The sequence below is a fragment of the Oncorhynchus mykiss genome, chromosome 9 (assembly GCF_057628025.1).
Source record: "Oncorhynchus mykiss isolate SJ-2025 chromosome 9, ASM5762802v1, whole genome shotgun sequence".
NCBI classification, from domain to species: Eukaryota; Metazoa; Chordata; class Actinopteri; order Salmoniformes; family Salmonidae; genus Oncorhynchus; species Oncorhynchus mykiss.
The window spans coordinates 39,038,710-39,058,188 of NC_143030.1; the positions used below are offsets into that span (position 1 = coordinate 39,038,710).

At 40.9% G+C, this 19,479-nt stretch overlaps 2 protein-coding genes across 2 annotated transcripts in view; both read right to left on the reverse strand.

Annotated features, from left to right (window-relative positions):
* The window catches only part of LOC110531972 (transmembrane and coiled-coil domains protein 1), a 466,184-nt gene extending 455,560 nt beyond the window's left edge, over nt 1-10,624 (reverse strand). Inside the window, exons 1-2 of the mRNA XM_090184114.1 lie at nt 10,486-10,624; nt 10,056-10,117 (exon numbers count right to left, since the gene is read on the reverse strand). The gene's annotated coding sequence lies outside the window, so the exon portion shown is untranslated. The remainder of the gene's footprint in view (nt 1-10,055; nt 10,118-10,485) is intronic.
* Nucleotides 1-19,479, reverse strand: part of LOC110531964 (prickle-like protein 2) — a 126,779-nt gene that overhangs the window by 90,216 nt on the left and 17,084 nt on the right. The window lies entirely within an intron of this gene.

Sequence of the window (19,479 nt, forward strand, 5' to 3'; positions counted from 1 at the left end):
GCATGTGCTTCATCTGACCACTTTTTTATTGACAGAGTAACTGGTGCTTCCTGCTTTAATTTTTTCTTGTAAGCAGGAATCAGGAGGATAGGATTATGGTCAGATTTGCCAAATGGAGGGCGAGAGAGAGCTTGTCCGCGTCGCTGTGTGTGAAGTAAAGGTGGTCTAGAGTTTTTTCTCTCTGGTTGCAATTTAACATACTGGTAGAAATTAGGCAAAATAGATTTAAGTTTCCCTGCATTAAAATCCCCGGCCACTAGAGGCGCCACCTCTGGATGAGCGTTTTTCCTGTTTGCTAATGGCCGTGTACACCTCAATGAGTGTGGTCTTAGTGCCAGCATCGGTTTGTGGGGGTAAATAGACAGCTAGAAAGAATACAGATGAAAACTCTCTTGTTAGATAGCGTGGTCTACAGCTTATCATGAGATACTCTACCTCAGGTGAGCAAAACCTTGAGACTTCCTTAGATATTGACGTTGATGTTTACAAATATACATAGACCTCCACCCCTTGTCTTACCAGAAGTTGCCGTTCCATCCTGCCGACACAGTGTATAACCTGTCGTCGTTCAGCCACGACTCGGTGAAACATAAGATATTACAGTTTTTAACATCCCATTGGTAGGATATACGTGCTTGTAGTTCGTCCACTTCATTATCCAGCGATAGTACGTTGGCCAATAGTACCGATGTCAAAGACAGTTTAGCCACTTGTCGCCGGATCCTCACAAGGCACCCCCATCTCTTTCCGCAAAACCTCTTTCTCTTTCATGCGAATGACGAGGATGAGGGCCTGTTCGGGTGTCTGGAGTAAATTTTCTCATCCGACCTGCGAAGGTGAACCGCAAGGCACTGGAGTCACAAACCACCCTTGTTGTCTGCCTGGCCGGCTCCCCTCTCTCCACTGGGATTCTTTGCCTCTGACCCTATGTCAGATTCACTATGTCAGATTCTGATACATGGTGGCACTCTTTGACACAATGAATCCAGGTGCATATATACATCCTTATACATATGGCACATTGTGTCTGACAGTTTACAGTAGTGTCAGTATTCCCTCCAAGTAACATCATTGGCTGTTAGTGAGAATGTGTGGAGGCTTCGCTGGAAGGAGACTGAAATATAACAAAACTGTTTAACATAGAATCACCAGATTTTCGACGGGTTTTTGGAAATAATGTTTATTACTTTATATAAAATATTAATAACATTCCACCCATGAGGCCTCTAGGCCATTTGACTGCAGGAAAGGGGTAGGTTCTAAGTTTAACTCTTTGCCTTACAAAGAAACCTTGTCTTCCAAAAAGGGTTCTTCAGATCAAAATGATTCATGGCTCATATACTGAGATAGAGTGACAAAAATAAAACTGATTGGAGATCTCACAACTGGACAAAAAGGTCATGTTCATTTGAGAAAGCAATGCTGAAACACAGAAAAATAAGAGACATCCCATTCACACTTTTTTATTGCAGAATTGGGATCTGTGATGAATGAACACCAGTTCATTGTGAATAATGAATCAACATTGAATTAATGAAAATATATTTTTTAAATATTTTAAAATACGTATTTTTTAATGTTAGACATCTTAGTAAGTAGGCTATTATTATTAAAGCATAATTTCAGGTGAACAAAAAAGTCCATACCAGAGGTGGCCTACCTCACTCCTCTCCCAGATATACTGGGTGAGCAGGCTTCTATTCCAGCCCAGCAATAATACACATTATTATCACGTCATTAGGTTTGATAAGTTGAGCAGACTTCTATTCCAGCCCAGCAATAATACGCATTACTATTAACTCAGTAGGTTTGATAAGTTGAACCAGGTGTGTTAGGGCTGGCACAGATGCCTGCACACCCAGCATACCTCCAGGAGAAGGATTGGCTACAGTTGTAATAAGTTTGTAGCTTACATTGCATGTGACTTTAAACTGTATTGTTGTAAACAACATTTACTAACATAAGTACACATTCAACGCATGATATACAAGGATGTGCCAGCATGGCTTGGGACATTCTCTGGGAATTCTTCATCTGCAGACAGGCTTTCACAGATCTCCATATCTGAGGGCAGACATCACAAAGAACCAGGCTTCATTTATTACTATTAGGCAGCCCTGACTATTATCTCTCTGTCTGTCTTCATAGTTTTCATAATGTCATTACACAACGTGCCCTAACTAGTACACCTACTCCTTTTATGACAGCTGGAGCAGAAAATACTTTCACCCTCTTCTATTGCTGTTATCTACAAATGCATTTGCAGCATGAGTTTTTAATTTGCATGTCACGCCCTGGCCATAGAGAGGCTTTTTATTCTCTATTTTGGTTAGGCCAAGGTGTGACTAGGGTGGGCATTCTATGTCCTTTTTTCTATGTTTTGTATTTCTATGTCTTGGCCTGGTATGGTTCTCAATCAGGGACAGCTGTCTATCATTGTCTCTGAATGAGAACCATACTTAGGTACCCTTTTCCCCCACCTGTTTTGTGGGAAGTTAACTTTGTACTTGTTCAGGGCACATAGCCCAAAGCTTCACGGTTGTTTTTTTGTTCTTTGTTTTGTCGGCGTCATTTTAAAATAAAGTTAAAATGTACGCTTACCATGCTGCACCTTGGTCCAGTCCTTCAGCCAGCCGTGACATTGCAATGATAAATAGGCCGACATCAAGGATCTGATGAAATTTCAGTTATAGTATGTAAAGTTGGCTAGCTAACTCGCTAGCTAACAAGAAGCTCATTAGCCTACACACAGTGATCTGCTGTAGCTAGTTAGCTAGCTAATAATACCTCAATACATACAGTTGAAGTTGGAAGTTTACATATACCTTAACCAAATACATTTAAACTCAGTTTTTCACAATTCCTAACATTTAATGCCAGTAAACATTCCCTGTCTTAGGTCAGTTAGGATCACCATTTTATTTAAAGAATGTGAAATGTCAGAATAATAGTAGAGAGAACAATTTATTTCAACTTTTATTTCTTTCATCACATTCCCAGTGGGTCAGAAGTTTACATACACTCAATTAGTATTTGGTAGTGTTGCCTTTAAATTGTTTAACTTGGGTCAAACGTTTCGGGTAGCCTTCCACAATCTTCCCACAATAAGTTGGGTGAATTTTGGCCCATTCTTCCTGACATAGCCGTTGTAACTGAATCAGGTTTGTAGGCCTCCTTGCTCGCACATGCTTTTTTAGTTCTGACCACAAATGTTCTATAGGATTGAGGTTAGGGCTTTGTGATGGCCACTCCAATACCTTGACTTCGTTGTCCTTAAGCCATTTTGCCACAACTTTGGAAGTATGCTTGGGGTCATTGTCCATTTGGAATACCCATTTGCGACCACGCTTTAACTGACTGATGTCTTGAGATGTTGCTTCAATATATCCACATCATTTTCAACCCTCATGATGCCATCTATTTTGTGAAGTGCACGAGTCCCTCCTGCAGCAAAGCATCCCCACAACATGATGCTGCCACCCCCATGCTTCATGGTTGGGATGATGTTCTTCGGCTTGCAAGCCTCCCCCTTTTTCATCCAAACATAACGATGGTCATTATGGCCAAACAGTTCTATTTTTGTTTCATCAGACCAGAGGATATTTCTCCAAAAAGTACAATCTTTGATCCCATGTGCAGTTGCAAACCGTAGTCTAGCTTTTTTATGGCAATTTTGGAGCAGTGGCTTCTTCCTTGCTGAGCGGCAGTTCAGGTTATGTCGATATATAGCTTGTTTTAATATGGATATAGATACTTTTGTACGTGTTTCCTGCAGCATCTTCACAAGGTCTTTTGCTGTTGTTCTGGGATTGATTTGTACTTTTCGCACCAAAGTACGTTCATCTCTAGGAGACAGAACACGTCTCCTTCCTGAGTGGTATGATGGGTGCGTGGTCCTATGGTGTTTATACTTGCATACTATTGTTTGTACAGATGAACGTGGTACCTTCAGGTGTTTCGAAGTTGTGGAGATCTTCAATTTATTTTCTGAGGTCCTCGCTGATTTATTTGGATTTTCCCATGATGTCAAGCAAAGAGGCACTGGGTTTGAAGGTAGGCCTTGAAATCCAGCCACAGGTACACCTCCAATTGACTCAAATGATGTCAATTAGCCTATCAAAAGCTTCTAAAGCCATGGCATAATTCTCTGGAATTTTCCAAGCTGTTTAAAGGCACAGTCAACTTAGTGTATGCAAACTTTTTCAAAATGTATTTACCTACTTGCTGACTTACTTGAATTGGTTGACACCTACGCCCATGCCAACCAAGTGGCCAATCTTTTGGAGCGAACAGTTGTCAAATGGAGGCACTTCTTCTGGTCGAAATGTACCATTAGCGGAAGGCGGCGTGTCACTAGCACACGGTGTCGCTCCTACCTGCTGTATACCAGAGAAAGCCATGCCCGACAGGCAGGATGAAGGACACTGTCTACCGGTCACCCCCTCCTAACTAGCTAGCTTGCTCATTAGGGACACCATGTGCTAGCTAGGTAACATGCTTGTTAGCTAGCTAGCACACAGTGTTGCCCCTCTTCCTGGCTGGTGTTTAACAGACTGGCTGACTAAGCTAGCACACAGTGTCCTACGTGCCTTTCTGTCGAACAAGTCATTAACAGAACTGCGGGAAAACAGTGCCCAACAGGGTTTATCAGCGGCTTAACGCCACCTACTGTACATGAGCGCTCCCGCCTACCTCCTATCCTAGCTTCAACATTTAACAATAGAATTGTCGTAAGGCTTTTGTTGCATACCATCATCACTAGCACACATTCAAAGAATCATGGTCTTAGGTCTGGTCTGTGATTTAGCTGAATCAAGAGTGTTATTGCAGGGCTGGAAAAACAACCTACACATCAAGTTGCTTTCCAAGATAGTAGGATACCCCTGGCCTACTCCCTGTAAACACTGTACGTGAATGAAGTAAACAATTTCAGCTTTTAAAGAGCATAATGTGAATCCCCAGGGCTTATAGGCTACTGCTCTACATGTGAACTTTTTATTCATGCTTTTTAGACCTGTTTATAAATGTAATTAATAAAAATCCTGGTCTGTAACTCAGTGGGCTACAGTAGAACCTAGACCTTTAGTTACATTTTCTCACAGGGGGTGGAACATAAACTATTTTGATGTTTACAGCAATGAGCACACTTATTTTAAAGATACACTATAATACAATTATTCAATAAGGGATCAAATACTTACTTTTGAAATGTCAGGATGTGTCAACAAATATGAAACTTTGAGTGACGGGCTCTATCAAGGTGGGTCAAAGCTTTTCACAGCATGTATCCCAGATGTCTCTGAATGTTTTCATTGAGTCTGATTCACACAGTTCCTCAGTGTGTTCAATTGTGTGTTGAAGTGTTAAAATGGTCCGTATCAGACCTGGACACATTTGGATGCTCAAGGACTTATGCTGTGTTGGAATGTGTGTTTAGACCTGTCAGATGTTGATACAGGGGTATTCTGCACAGGGAAGAGGACTGGCTATCCCTCTGAGCCTCGTTCCTCTCTATGTTTCTTCCTAGGATTCTGCCTTTCTAGGGAGTTTTTTCCTAGTCACTGTGCTTCTACATCTGTATTGCTTGTACTTTGAAGTTTTAGGCTGGGTATCTGTATAAGCACTTTGTGACAACTGCTGATGTAAAAGGGGCTTTATAAAATACATTTGATTCGATTGATCAGTGTTAAATAGGGTTAAAGCATTTCAGAGAACCAGTGATAATACCATTAGTAGTCTCAGCTCTGTCAACTCAGCTCTGTCTCAGCTCAGGCATGGTGTCCACTGCAGTCTATTTTAGCCCCTTTTCTCTCCCTTTCCAAACTGTATGGCAGTAGGGCATTTTTTTGTTAGTTGAGGAAACAGCCTAGGTCAGACTAGGCACAAACTCTGTATTGTTCTCTAAGTAATCTTCCTCCTAAAACAGTCAGCACATTAACTTTATATTGTGACAGATTGGAAAGTTCTGCTGAGACATACTGTGTGCAGAAGCATAAAGCGACAGGGACTTAATCAATTAAGAAGCCATAACCAAATCCTGGCGAACACCGTAAAGCTTTATGTTGCCCTTCAGTCATCTTTCATCTCACCTCAGTCTCTCCATTCATCCATGTTACACAGAGGCCATTTTGAAACAATGACTCATGAGGTGATTGCCCAATTAAAGCAGAGAGAGGACCAGATGGTAGGAAAAGCAGGCCCAGATGGGACTCCTTGGTCAGAGCTCTGAGGTTAGCACCCAGACACCCTGACACTAAGCTCAGTGACACCTCAGAAGGACCAAAGTGACTCATAACCTCTCTGTGAAGATTCCGACAAGTAGAATCTGTTAGATTGATAGACGAGGAGGATGGAGGAGCAGTCATGGTGAAACGATGGTACAATCGCTCTTGAAGGTTAGATTAAATACTAATGAGTGGGTTAATGATAGGCTCATTGGAGCCAATAAAAGCGGTGTAATATCGAGTGTATGCGGGGAGGGAATTAGTAAAAGTCTAAAAGTATTTGGTTTTAAACATACTTAAGTATCAAAAGTTAAAGTAGGTACTTTCACATTTTTTATATCAAGCAAACCAGATGGCAGAATGTTCTTGTTTTTTAAATTTATTTACTGATAGCCAGGTGCACACTCCAACACATAATTTACAAACGAAGCATTTGTGTTTAGCTAGGAATATGAACGAGCCTATTAGAAAATCAAACATCAACAAGTACTGATAGGAGTCACTCAGCTTGGCCCAGGGCAAGCCTCAATTGGGGCTACTGTGTTGCTGTAGTGTTGGTGGTTGAGGGGTTCATGGGATCTAGTTTGCCTTGCCGAAAACATCTAAGGACATGATATGTGTGTTGTGGTTTCGCCAAGTAGCTCTGGTCCCTCTCCAAGCGGCTCTGTAATTCTTGAGAAAGCCACACTGGTTTGCTGTTTTGCAGGCCATCCTCCTCATCACTGATATATGAGTGAAATAGTTTTCCTTCCCAAAAATGGTAATGAAGTATGATAAAAATCAGCTTTTCTGTGTTGGAATGGTGTGGGTGTACCGGTCATTAAAAACATTCACGCTGATTGGCCAGCTCAGGAAATTACCTTTCTGAAATGGTCTGTTTGAGACACAATTTTAAGGTTTTTGAAGGTTTTTTTCTCTTCAATTTATGCTTTGGAAAATCTGAGTCAGCAATATTATTTGGGTATGAGCTAAAATATGAACTTTTAAAAGTGATATTTCACTGGACGTTTACTTTAAATGCATCAGTCTGAAATCATGCATATTCATACAATTCAAGTCTGAACTAAACCTAAAAGCCTACAACCCCACATTGAGAGCAGAAGGGGAATTCGAACCTTTGACATTTATCAGTCTTACTTTGATTGTAGTTCACCCAAAACAGATTTCGATATCTTCGGAAATGACTGAGCTTATTGGTATTATTGGACTATTGTGAAAATCTGTGGGTTTAAAAGATCATGCAAAAGTAGGGGAGACTGGGGAACAAATTAACACGGGGCACAAAGTTACAACTAAATAACTAAAACTAGAAATAACTAAGAAAGCTGTTTTTCAATGTGCTTAATGCTTGATTAGTGTATGTACAATGCCTTCAGAAAGTGTACATACCATTTGACTTATTCAACATTGTGTTATGTTAGCTCTTTATTTAAAAATGGACGAAATACTCTATAATGAGAAAGTGAAAACATGCTTTCAGAAATGTGTGCAAATATATTCAAAATATAAAATACATAAATATTTCATTTACAGAAGTGTTCAAAGCCCTGAGTCAATACATGTTAGAATCACCTTTGGCAGCAATTACAGCTGAGAGTGTTTCTGGGTAAATCTCTATGAGCTTTGCACACCTGGATTATGAAATATTTGCACATTATTCTTTTTCAAATTCTTCCAGCTCTGTCAAGGTGGTTGTTAATCATTGCTAGACAGCCATTTTCAGGTCTTGCCATAGATGTTAATGCCAATTTAAGTCAAAACTGTAACTAGGCCACTCAGGAACATTCAGTGTCATCTTGGTAAGCAACTCCAGTGTATATTTGGCCTTGTGTTTTAGGTTATTGTCCCACTGAAACCTGAATTTGTCTCCCAGTGTCTTTTGGAAAGGAGACTGACTAAGATTTTCTTCTAGGATTTTGCCTGTGTTTAGCTCCATTCCATGTATTTTTATCCTTAAAAAAGTCCCTTGTCCTTGTCGATGATAAGCATACCCATAACATAATGCTTTGCATTCAGAATATAGAGTTAATTTCTTTGCACATTGCTTGCCATTTGACTTTAGTGCCTTGTTGTTTTCACCCTGGCATTTACAGTGCCTTGCGAAAGTATTCGGCCCCCTTGAACTTTACGACCTTTTGCCACATTTCAGGCTTCAAACATAAAGATATAAAACTGTATTTTTTTGTGAAGAATCAACAACAAGTGGGACACAATCATGAAGTGGAACGACATTTATTGGATATTTCAAACTTTTTTAACAAATCAAAAACTGAAAAATTGGGCGTGCAAAATTATTCAGCCCCCTTAAGTTGATACTTTGTAGCGCCACCTTTTTGCTGCGATTACAGCTGTAAGTCGCTTGGGGTATGTCTCTATCAGTTTTGCACATCGAGAGAATGAATTTTTTTCCCATTCCTCCTTGCAAAACAGCTCGAGCTCAGTGAGGTTGGATGGAGAGCATTTGTGAACAGCAGTTTTCAGTTCTTTCCACAGATTCTCGATTGGATTCAGGTCTGGACTTTGACTTGGCCCTTCTAACACCTGGATATGTTTATTTTTGAACCATTCCATTGTAGATTTTGCTTTATGTTTTGGATCATTGTCTTGTTGGAAGACAAATCTCCGTCCCAGTCTCAGGTCTTTTGCAGACTCCATCAGGTTTTCTTCCAGAATGGTCCTGTATTTGGCTCCATCCATCTTCCCATCAATTTGAACCATCTTCCCTGTCCCTGCTGAAGAAAAGCAGGCCCAAACCATGATGCTGCCACCACCATGTTTGACAGTGGGGATGGTGTGTTCAGCTGTGTTGCTTTTACGCCAAACATAACGTTTTGCATTGTTGCCAAAAAGTTCAATTTTGGTTTCATCTGACCAGAGCACCTTCTTCCACATGTTTGGTGTGTCTCCCAGGTGGCTTGTGGCAAACTTTAAACAACACTTTTTATGGATATCTTTAAGAAATGGCTTTCTTCTTGCCACTCTTCCATAAAGGCCAGATTTGTGAAATATATATATGGACAGAGTCTCCCACCCCAGCTGTAGATCTCTGCAGTTCATCCAGAGTGATCATGGGCCTCTTGGCTGCATCTCTGATCAGTCTTCTCCTTGTATGAGCTGAAAGTTTAGAGGGACGGCCAGGTCTTGGTAGATTTGCAGTGGTCTGATACTCCTTCCATTTCAATATTATCACTTGCACAGTGCTCCTTGGGATGTTTAAAGCTTGGGAAATATTTTTGTATCCAAATCCGGCTTTAAACTTCTTCACAACAGTATCTCGGACCTGCCTGGTGTGTTCCTTGTTCTTCATGATGCTCTCTGCGCTTTTAACGGACCTCTGAGACTATCACAGTGCAGGTGCATTTATACGGAGACTTGATTACACACAGGTGGATTGTATTTATCATCATTAGTCATTTAGGTCAACATTGGATCATTCAGAGATCCTCACTGAACTTCTGGAGAGAGTTTGCTGCACTGAAAGTAAAGGGGCTGAATAATTTTGCACGCCCAATTTTTCAGTTTTTGATTTGTTAACCTTTCTGATCTCCCCATCCCGGATCCGGGTTCGTGAATACAGACTCAAGCTCATTACCATAACGCAACGTTAACTATTCATGAAAATCGCAAATGAAATGAAATAAATATGCTAGCTCTCAAGCTTAGCCTTTTGTTAACAACACTGTCATCTCAGATTTTCAAAATATGCTTCTCAACCATTGCAAAACAAGCATTTGTGTAACAGTATTGATGGCTAACGTAGCATTTAGCATTAACATTCAGCTGGCAACATTTACACAAAAAAACAGAAAAGCATTCAAAAAAATAATTTACCTTTGAAGAACTTCAGATGTTTTCAATGAGGAGACTCTCAGATAGCAAATGTTCAGTTTTTCCTGAAAGATTATTTGTTTAGGACAAATCGCTCCGTTTTCTGCGTCACGTTTAGCTATGAAAAAAACCCTGTATCCAGGATTGTGTAAATCTATCAGCAAGCTCATTAGCATAACACAACGTTAACTATTTATGAAAATCGCAAATGAAATGAAATAAATATGCCATCTCTCAAGCTTAGCCTTTTGTAAACAACACTGTCATCTCAGATTTTCAAAATATGCTTCTCAACCATAGGAAAACAATAATTTGTGTAAAAGTAGCTAGCTAGAGTTAGCATTTCGCGTTAGCATTTAGCGTTAGCATTAGCGTTAGCATCCAGCACGCAACATTAACAAAAACATAAAAGCCTTCAAATAAAATCATTTACCTTTGAAGAACTTCTGATGTTTTCAATGAGGATACTCTCAGTTAGATAGCAGATGCTCAGTTTTTCCAAAAAGATTCCTTGTGTATTAGAAATAGCTCCGTTTTATACATCACATTTGGCCACCAAAACAAATCCATAAATTCAGTCCTCAAAACGCAAACTTTTTTCCAAATTAACTCCATAATATCGACTGAAAACATGGCAAACGTTGTTTAGAATCAATCATCAAGGTGTTTTTCACATATCTCTTCATTGATACATCGTTCTTGGACACATGCTTTCTCCCCTGAATCAAATGGTAAAGTGGAAGCAGCTGGCAATTGCGCACCGAATTCGACGCAGGACACCAGGCGGACACCTGGGAAATGTAGTCTCTTATGGTCAATCTTCCAATGATATGCCTACAAATACGTCACAATGCTGCTAAGACCTTGGGCGAACGACAGAAAGTGTAGGCTCATTCGTTGCGCAATCACAGCCATATAAGGAGAGAATGGAAAACAGAGCTTCAGAAATTCTGCTAATTCCTGGGTGATGCATCATCTTGGTTTCGCCTGTAGAATGAGTTCTGGGGCACTTACAGACAAAATCTTTGCAGATTCTGAAACTTCAGAGTGTTTTCTTTCCAAAACTGTCAAGAATATGCATAGTCGAGCATCTTTTCGTGACAAAATATCGCGCTTAAAACGGGAACGTTTTTTATCCAAAAATGAAATAGCGCCCCTAGAGCTCTAACAGGTTAAAAAAGTTTGAAATATCCAATAAATGTCGTTCCACTTCATGATTGTGTCCCACTTGTTGTTGATTCTTCACAAAAAAATACAGTTTTATATCTTTATGTTTGAAGCCTGAAATGTGGCAAAAGGTCGCAAAGTTCAATGGGGCCGAATACTTTCGCACTGTAGGTTAGTATTGTGGAGTAACTACAATGTTGTTGATCCATCCTCAGTTTTCTCCTATCAATGTCCTTCAACTCTGTAACTGTTTAAAGTCACCATTAGCCTAATGGTGAAATCCCTGAGCTGTTTCCTTCCTCTCCGGCAACTGAGTTAGGACAAACGCCTGTATCTTTGTAGTCACTTGGTGTATTGATACACCATCCAAAGTGTAGCTAATAACTTCACCATGCTCAAAGGGATTTTTAATGTATTTTTATTCATTATATGACTTAATCAAGTTTTTACTCCTGAACTTATTTTGGCTTGCCAAAAGAAAGGGTTTGAATACTTATTGACTCAATATGTTTCAGCATTTAATTTTTTATTAATTTGTAAACATTTCTAAAAACATAATTCCACTTTGACACAGTGAAACACAATCTCAATTAAAATCAGGCTATTAGGCTGTAACAACAAAATGTGTAAATTCTTTCTGAAGGCATGCCTAGAAAGTTTGACTTAAATCCATAAATATTTGTTCATTTTTTTGACCCCCCAAAAGAAATTCAGGCCGAATTAAAAACATTCTTGCCGCCTCTATTTCTTGATTAATGACCTCTGGAACATTCCCCATGTTATCTAATCATATATCATTTTTTACAAGTAAACGAGGTCTTTTGATTGGTATGATGACAATTTTTGGTGTATTTTCTCACAAGAGTCAGATTAGATTTGTAACAATTATCCCCTTTCCTAAAAATCTATGGTGTTTTATATGGTATATTTAGACACATTGACAAAATGATATAAAATGTCACTTCTTTACATTAAGTCTGCCAGTACAACTAAGATAATGCGTTAGAAAAAAATGTAATTCATACTTTTGAATGCTAAAAGTGTAAAATGTATAAATGTTGGCTACTCCGTTTTTGGTCAATATATAATTTAATTTTAATTTTTACTTTATTTCTTTCACCTTTATTTAACCAGGTAGGCCAGTTGAGAACAAGTTCTCATTGACAACTGCGACCTGGCCAAGATAAAGCAAAGCAGTGCGACAAAAACAACAACACAGAGTTACACATGAGAGAAACAAATGTACAGTCAATAACACAATAGAAAAATCTATATATAGTGTGCGCAAAAGTAGTAAGACTAGGGAGGTAAGGCAAAAAAATAGGCCATAGTGGCGAAATAATTACAAATTAGCAATTAAACACTGGTGATAGTAGAGAAGATGAATGTGCAAGTAAAGATGCTGCAAAGGAGAAAAAAAATAACAAAATGGGGATGAGGTAGTTGGGTGGCCTATTTACAGATGGGCTGTGTACAGGTGCAATGATTGGTAAGCTCCTCTGACAGCTGATGATTAAAGTTAGTGAGGGAGATATAAGACTCCAGCTTCAGTGATTTTTGCAATTCGTTCAAGTGATTTGGCAGTAGAGAACTGGAAGGAAAGTTGGCCAAACGAGATGTTGGCTTTAGGGATGACCAGTGAAATATACCTGCTGGCGCACGTGCTATGGGTGGGTGATGCTATGGTGACCAGTGAGCTAAGATAAGGCGGAGCTTTACCTAGCAAAGGCTGATAGATGACCTGGAGCCAGTGGGTTTGGCGACAAATATGAAGCGAGGGCCAGCCAACGAGAGCATACAGGTCACAGTGGTGGGTAGTATATGGGGCTTTGGTGACAAAACGGATGGCACTGTGATAGACTTCATTCAATTTGCTGATTAAAGTGTTCGAGGCTATTTAGTAAATGACATCGCTCAAGGATCGGTAGAATAGTCATATGTTTGGCAGCATGAGTATGCTGAGGGTATGTTTGGCAGCATGAGTGAAGGATGCTTTGTTTTGCGAAATAGGAAGTTCATTCTAGATTTAATTTTGTATTGGAGGTGGAAGAAGAGTTTACAGTCAAACCAAACACCTAGGTATTTGTAGTCCACATATTCTAAGTCAGAACCATCCAGAGTAATGATGCTAGACGGGCGGGCGTGTGTGGGCAGCGATCAGCTGAAGAGCATGCATTTAGTTTTTACTTGCATTTAAGAGCAGTTGGAGGCCACGGAAGGAGTGTCGTATGGCATTGAAGCTCGTCTGGATGTTTGTTAACACAGTGTCCAAAGAAGGGCTAGAAGTATACAGAATGGTGTCTTCTGCGCAGAGGTGGATCAGAAAATCACCAGCAGCAAGAACGACATCATTGATGTATACAGAGAAAAGAGTCGGCCTGAGAATTGAACCCTCTGGCACCCCCATAGAGACTGCCAGAGGTCCGGACAACAGGCCTTCCGATTTGACACACTGAACTCTATCTGAGAAGTAGTTGGTGAACCAGGCCAGGCAGTCATTTGAGAAACCAAGGCTATTGAGTCTGCCGATAAGAATGTGGTGATTGACAGAGACGAAAGCCTTGGCCAGGTTGATGAAGATGGCTGCACAGTATTGTCTTTTATCGATGGCGGTTATGATATCATTTTGGACCTTGAGCGTGGCTGAGGTGCACATTGAAACCACATTGAATAGCTGAGAACGTACGGTGGGATTCAAAATGGTCAGTGATCTGTTTGTTAACTTGGATTTCTAAGACTTTAGAAAGGCAGGGTAGGATAGAGATAGGTCTGTAGAAGTTTGGGTCTACAGTGTCTCCCCCTATGAAGAGGGGGATGGATGACTGCGGCAGCTTTCCAATTTTTAGGTACGAAAGAGAGGTCGAACAGGCTAGTTACAGGTGTTGCAACAATTTCGGCGGATCATTTTAGAAAGAGAGGGTCCAGATTGTCTGGGCCAGCTGATTTGTAGGGGTCCAGAGTTTGCAGTTCTTTCAGAACATCAGCTATCTGGATTTGGGTGAAGGAGAAATGGGGGAGGCTTGGGAAAGTTGCTGTGGGGGGTGCAGAGCTGTTGACCGATGTAGGGGTAGCCAGGTGGAAAGCATGGCCAGTCGTAGAGAAATGCTTATTGAAATTCTCTTATCGTAGATTTTCGGTGTTGACAGTGTTTCCTAGCCTCAGTGCAGTGGGCAGCTGGGAGGAGGTGCTCTTATTCTCCATGGACTTTAGTGTCCCAGAACTTTTGGGGGTTTGTGCTACAGGATGCACATTTGTGTGAAAAAGCTAGCCTTTGCTTTCCTAACTGCCTGTGTAACTTCTCTGAAAAGTTGCACATTCAACGTTAATGCAGAACGCCAGAGGATGTTTTTGTGCTGTTCAAGGGCAGTCAAGTCTGGAGTGAACCAAGGCATGCTTATTTAAGATGGTGAGGAAAGCACTTTTAAAGAATAACCAGACATCCTCTACTGACGGAATGAGGTCAATATCCTTCCAGGATACCCCTTGCCAGGTCGATTAGAAATGCCTGCTTGCTGAAGTGTTTTAGGGATCGTTTGACAGTGATGAGGTGTGGTCATTTGACCGCGGACCCATTATGGACGCAGGCAAGGAGGCAGTGATCGATGAGATCCTGGTTGAAGGCAGCAGAGGTGTATTTAGAGGGAAGGTTGGTCAGGATGATATCTATGAGGGTTTCCGTGTTTACGGATTTAGGGTTGTATCTGGTAGGTTCTTTGATAATTTGTGTGAGATTGAGGGCATCTAGCTTAGATTGTAGGACGGCCAGCGTGTTAAGCATATCCCATTTTAGGTCACCTAATAGTACAAACTCTGAAGATAAATGGGGGAAAATTAATTCACATATGGTGTCCAGGGCACAGCTGGGGGCTGAGGGGGGGTCTATAACAGGCAGCAACAGTGAGAGACTTATTTCTGTAAAGGTGGATTTTTCAAAATAGAAGCTCGAACTGTTTTGGCACAGACCTGGATAGCATGACAGAACTCTGCAGGCTATCTCTGCAGTAGATTGCAACTCCAACCCCTTTGGCAGTTCTGTCTTGACTGAAAGTGTTGTAGTTGGGGAAGGAAATTTCAGAATTTTTGCTGGCCTTCCTAAGCCAGAATTCAGACACGGCTAAGACATCAGGGTTGGCAGAGTGTGCTAAAGCAGTGAATAAATCAAACTTAGGGAGGAGGCTTCTGGTGTTAACAAGCATGAAAACAAGGCTTTTACGGTTACAGAAGTCAACAAAATATAGCGCCTGGGTAATATGAGTAGCACTGGGAGCTACATGGCCTGGGTTAACCTCTACATCACCAGAGGAACAGAGGAGTAGGATAAGGGTACGGTAAAGGCTATAAGAACTGGTCTAGTGCGTTGGGGACAGAGAATAAAAGGAGCAGATTTCTAGCCGTGGTAGAATAGATTCAGGGCATAATGTTTGGATTTGAGTACAGTGGAGATAAACCTAGACGTTGAGTGACGATGCGATAGGTTTCATCGCTTGAGGCACCAGTTAAGCCAGGTGAGGTCTGCACATTTGTGTGGGGTGGGACAAAAGAGCTATCTAAGGCAGTTTGAGCGGGACTGAGGGCTCTACAGTGAAATAAAACAGGAAGAACTAGCCAAGACAGCAGTAGACAAGGCATATTGACATAGAGGCATAAAGCAAACACAGGTGTTGATCAGAAGAGCTAAGACAACAATGGGTAAATGACGATGAATGGGCAGAGCAGGTTAGTTAGGTACATACAGGACCTGAGTTTGAGGCTGGGTCCGACAGGCAAACCAAATTAGGTTCCGTGTTATTGAAACAGTCCATGAGGAATCAGCTGTGTAGCCGAGTGATCATAGGGTCAAAAGAGCAGCAATAGGTGAGTCAGGATGCTGTTCGGTAGTCACCACTACGCTGGGCGAGCAGGGGACACAGCGTTCAGAAAAGCTATCGGGCCGGGGCTAGTAGATGGTTCTTTGGTGACATCGTAACAGAATAGCCTGTTGAGACCACCCCCCTGGACAGTTACGTTGGTAGACCAGTCATGATGGATCGGCGGGGCTCCGTGTCGGCAGTAAAAGGGTCCAGGCCAATTGGCAAAATTGATATTGTAGCCCAAGAATTGGCTGAAGGACCTCTCCGGCTAGCCGGGAGTTGGGCCTAGCTCGAGGCTAGCTCCAGGCTAACTGGTGCTTGCTTCGGGACAGAGATGCTAACCAGGAATAGCCACTCGGAGAGCAGCTAGCTAGCTGCAATCATCTGGTGTAAAGGTTCAGAGCTTGTGGTAGGAATCCGGAGATGTGGTTGAAAAAGCAATCCGATATGCTCTCGGTTGATATCGCTCTGTCCAGACTGGCAAGAAGTGACCGGGCTGAGGCTGACTGATATCCGAGTTAACGGTGATGACCGCTAGCAGTGGCTTTCTGACTACTAGCTAGTAGCTAGTTAGCTGGCTAGCTTCTGATGGGGGTTCCGGTTCTAAAGTGTAAAGAATAGCAGATCTGTACCACATTTTGTGAGGCAGATTGCAGGAGAGTGTGTTCAATCCGTAGATGGAAATTGAGATTAAAAATCAAAAAAATATATACGAAATACATATGAAGAAACAATATATACATGGGATGGGACAGGACAAGATGAATAGACGTCCGACTGCTATGGCATCTTGGAAACCAAATGTAACAAGCCTAAATGCTAAAATAAAAACATATTTTTGTTAATTTAGTGTATTTTCATCCAAATATCAGTTTCAAATCAAATAGATTTTTTAGTACCCCTCATTTCTACCATTGAAGACAGGGTTACAATTAACCCTGCAGACTTTTACAATTAACCCCGTGAGAAATACACAAGCGACATTTCACGTCCACCACTTTTGGATGAATTGTAAACAACTGGTATGTCCTAGAACTTTGCTACAGTGTGTAAAAAGATATGTACAGTGCCTTCGGAAAGTATTCAGACCCTTTTCCTTTTTTACGTTATGCTACGTTACAGCCTTATTCTAAAATGGGTAAAAAAATATATATATTTAATTGATTGGAAGGCGAAAGAAATGCACATCTGTTTAGGTGAGGCGCTTGCTGGTGGAGGAGAACGCTTGAAATAGAAAAGGAGATCCACACACTCAGATGCAATAATTGAATAACCTAATAAACAACGTTTCGACAGACAAGCTGTCTTCATCAGGGTATAATGACAAACACTGAAGGTCACTTTAGTGTCAGAGGTGTCTGTAATCAAGGCCAGGTGTGGCTTGATATCATTGGTTAATTTACAGATATAAATAGAACATATAAAAACTGAGTTTAAATAATTTTTTGCACACTAATTGATACTCACCAGACAGCTTGCTTGTTTTTGTAAATTATTTTTGGGAATTATTGTAAGGTCCGGAAAGATATATCCATTCTTTTTTTTATCTTGTGTTTTGACATCTCCTTTTGTTTGTTTATTCAGCCCAGCTGGGAAGCTTCAATTGTTGGAGAACACTGAATCCAGCTAATATCTATTTGAGGATCAACCATCCATCAATTCTTAACTAAGAAGTATCCTCACTGTATAATGCTGAATACTTTTATTGATATATTTCAATGTTAAACAAATTACTTGAATCACTAACATTACAATTAAAATGGCTGCTGTAGTTGTGGCTATTTCCAGCGATGCAAAAACTGATTTCAAGGAAAATGAGACCTGGAGCAATGTTGTAGGTTGAAATACCCCAAAGGAGACTGTTTTACCTATTTTTATCATGGAGAGAGAAATCTTGACAAAGGAGGAGGCCATAACCAACCCCATTAAGGAGGAGGAGCTCTACCACAGTCTTATACAGGAAATTCATCCAAACCACTTAAGGTCAGAACAGAGAGTATGTGCACTCTGGCGTATATACAGTGCCTTGCGAAAGTATTCGGCCCCCTTGAACTTTGCGACCTTTTGCCACATTTCAGGCTTCAAACATAAAGATATAAAACTGTATTTTTTTGTGAAGAATCAACAACAAGTGGGACACAATCATGAAAGAGAACAACATTTATTGGATATTTCAAACTTTTTTAACAAATCAAAAACTGAAAAATTGGGCGTGCAAAATTATTCAGCCCCTTTACTTTCAGTGCAGCAAACTCTCTCCAGAAGTTCAGTGAGGATCTCTGAATGATCCAATGTTGACCTAAATGACTAATGATGATAAATACAATCCACCTGTGTGTAATCAAGTCTCCGTATAAATGCACCTGCACTGTGATAGTCTCAGAGGTCCGTTAAAAGCGCAGAGAGCATCATGAAGAACAAGGAACACACCAGGCAGGTCCGACATACTGTTGTGAAGAAGTTTAAAGCCGGATTTGGATACAAAAAGATTTCCCAAGCTTTAAACATCCCAAGGAGCACTGTGCAAGCGATACTATTGAAATGGAAGGAGTATCAGACCACTGCAAATCTACCAAGACCTGGCCATCCCTCTAAACTTTCAGCTCATACAAGGAGAAGACTGATCAGAGATGCAGCCAAGAGGCCCATGATCACTCTGGATGAACTGCAGAGATCTACAGCTGAGGTGGGAGACTCTGTCCATAGGACAACAATCAGTCGTATATTGCACAAATCTGGCCTTTATGGAAGAGTGGCAAGAAGAAAGCCATTTCTTAAAGATATCCATAAAAAGTGTTGTTTAAAGTTTGCCACAAGCCACCTAGGAGACACACCAAACATGTGGAAGAAGGTGCTCTGGTCAGATGAAACCAAAATTGAACTTTTTGGCAACAATGCAAAACGTTATGTTTGGCGTAAAAGCAACACAGCTGAACACACCATCCCCACTGTCAAACATGGTGGTGGCAGCATCATGGTTTGGGCCTGCTTTTCTTCAGCAGGGACAGGGAAGATGGTTAAAATTGATTGGAAGATGGATGGAGCCAAATACAGGACCATTCTGGAAGAAAACCTGATGGAGTCTGCAAAAGACCTGAGACTGGGACGGAGATTTGTCTTCCAACAAGACAATGATCCAAAACATAAAGCAAAATCTACAATGGAATGGTTCAAAAATAAACATATCCAGGTGTTAGAATGGCCAAGTCAAAGTCCAGACCTGAATCCAATCGAGAATCTGTGGAAAGAACTGAAAACTGCTGTTCACAAATGCTCTCCATCCAACCTCACTGAGCTCGAGCTGTTTTGCAAGGAGGAATGGGAAAATATTTCAGTCTCTCGATGTGCAAAACTGATAGACATACCCCAAGCGACTTACATCTGTAATCGCAGCAAAAGGTGGCGCTACA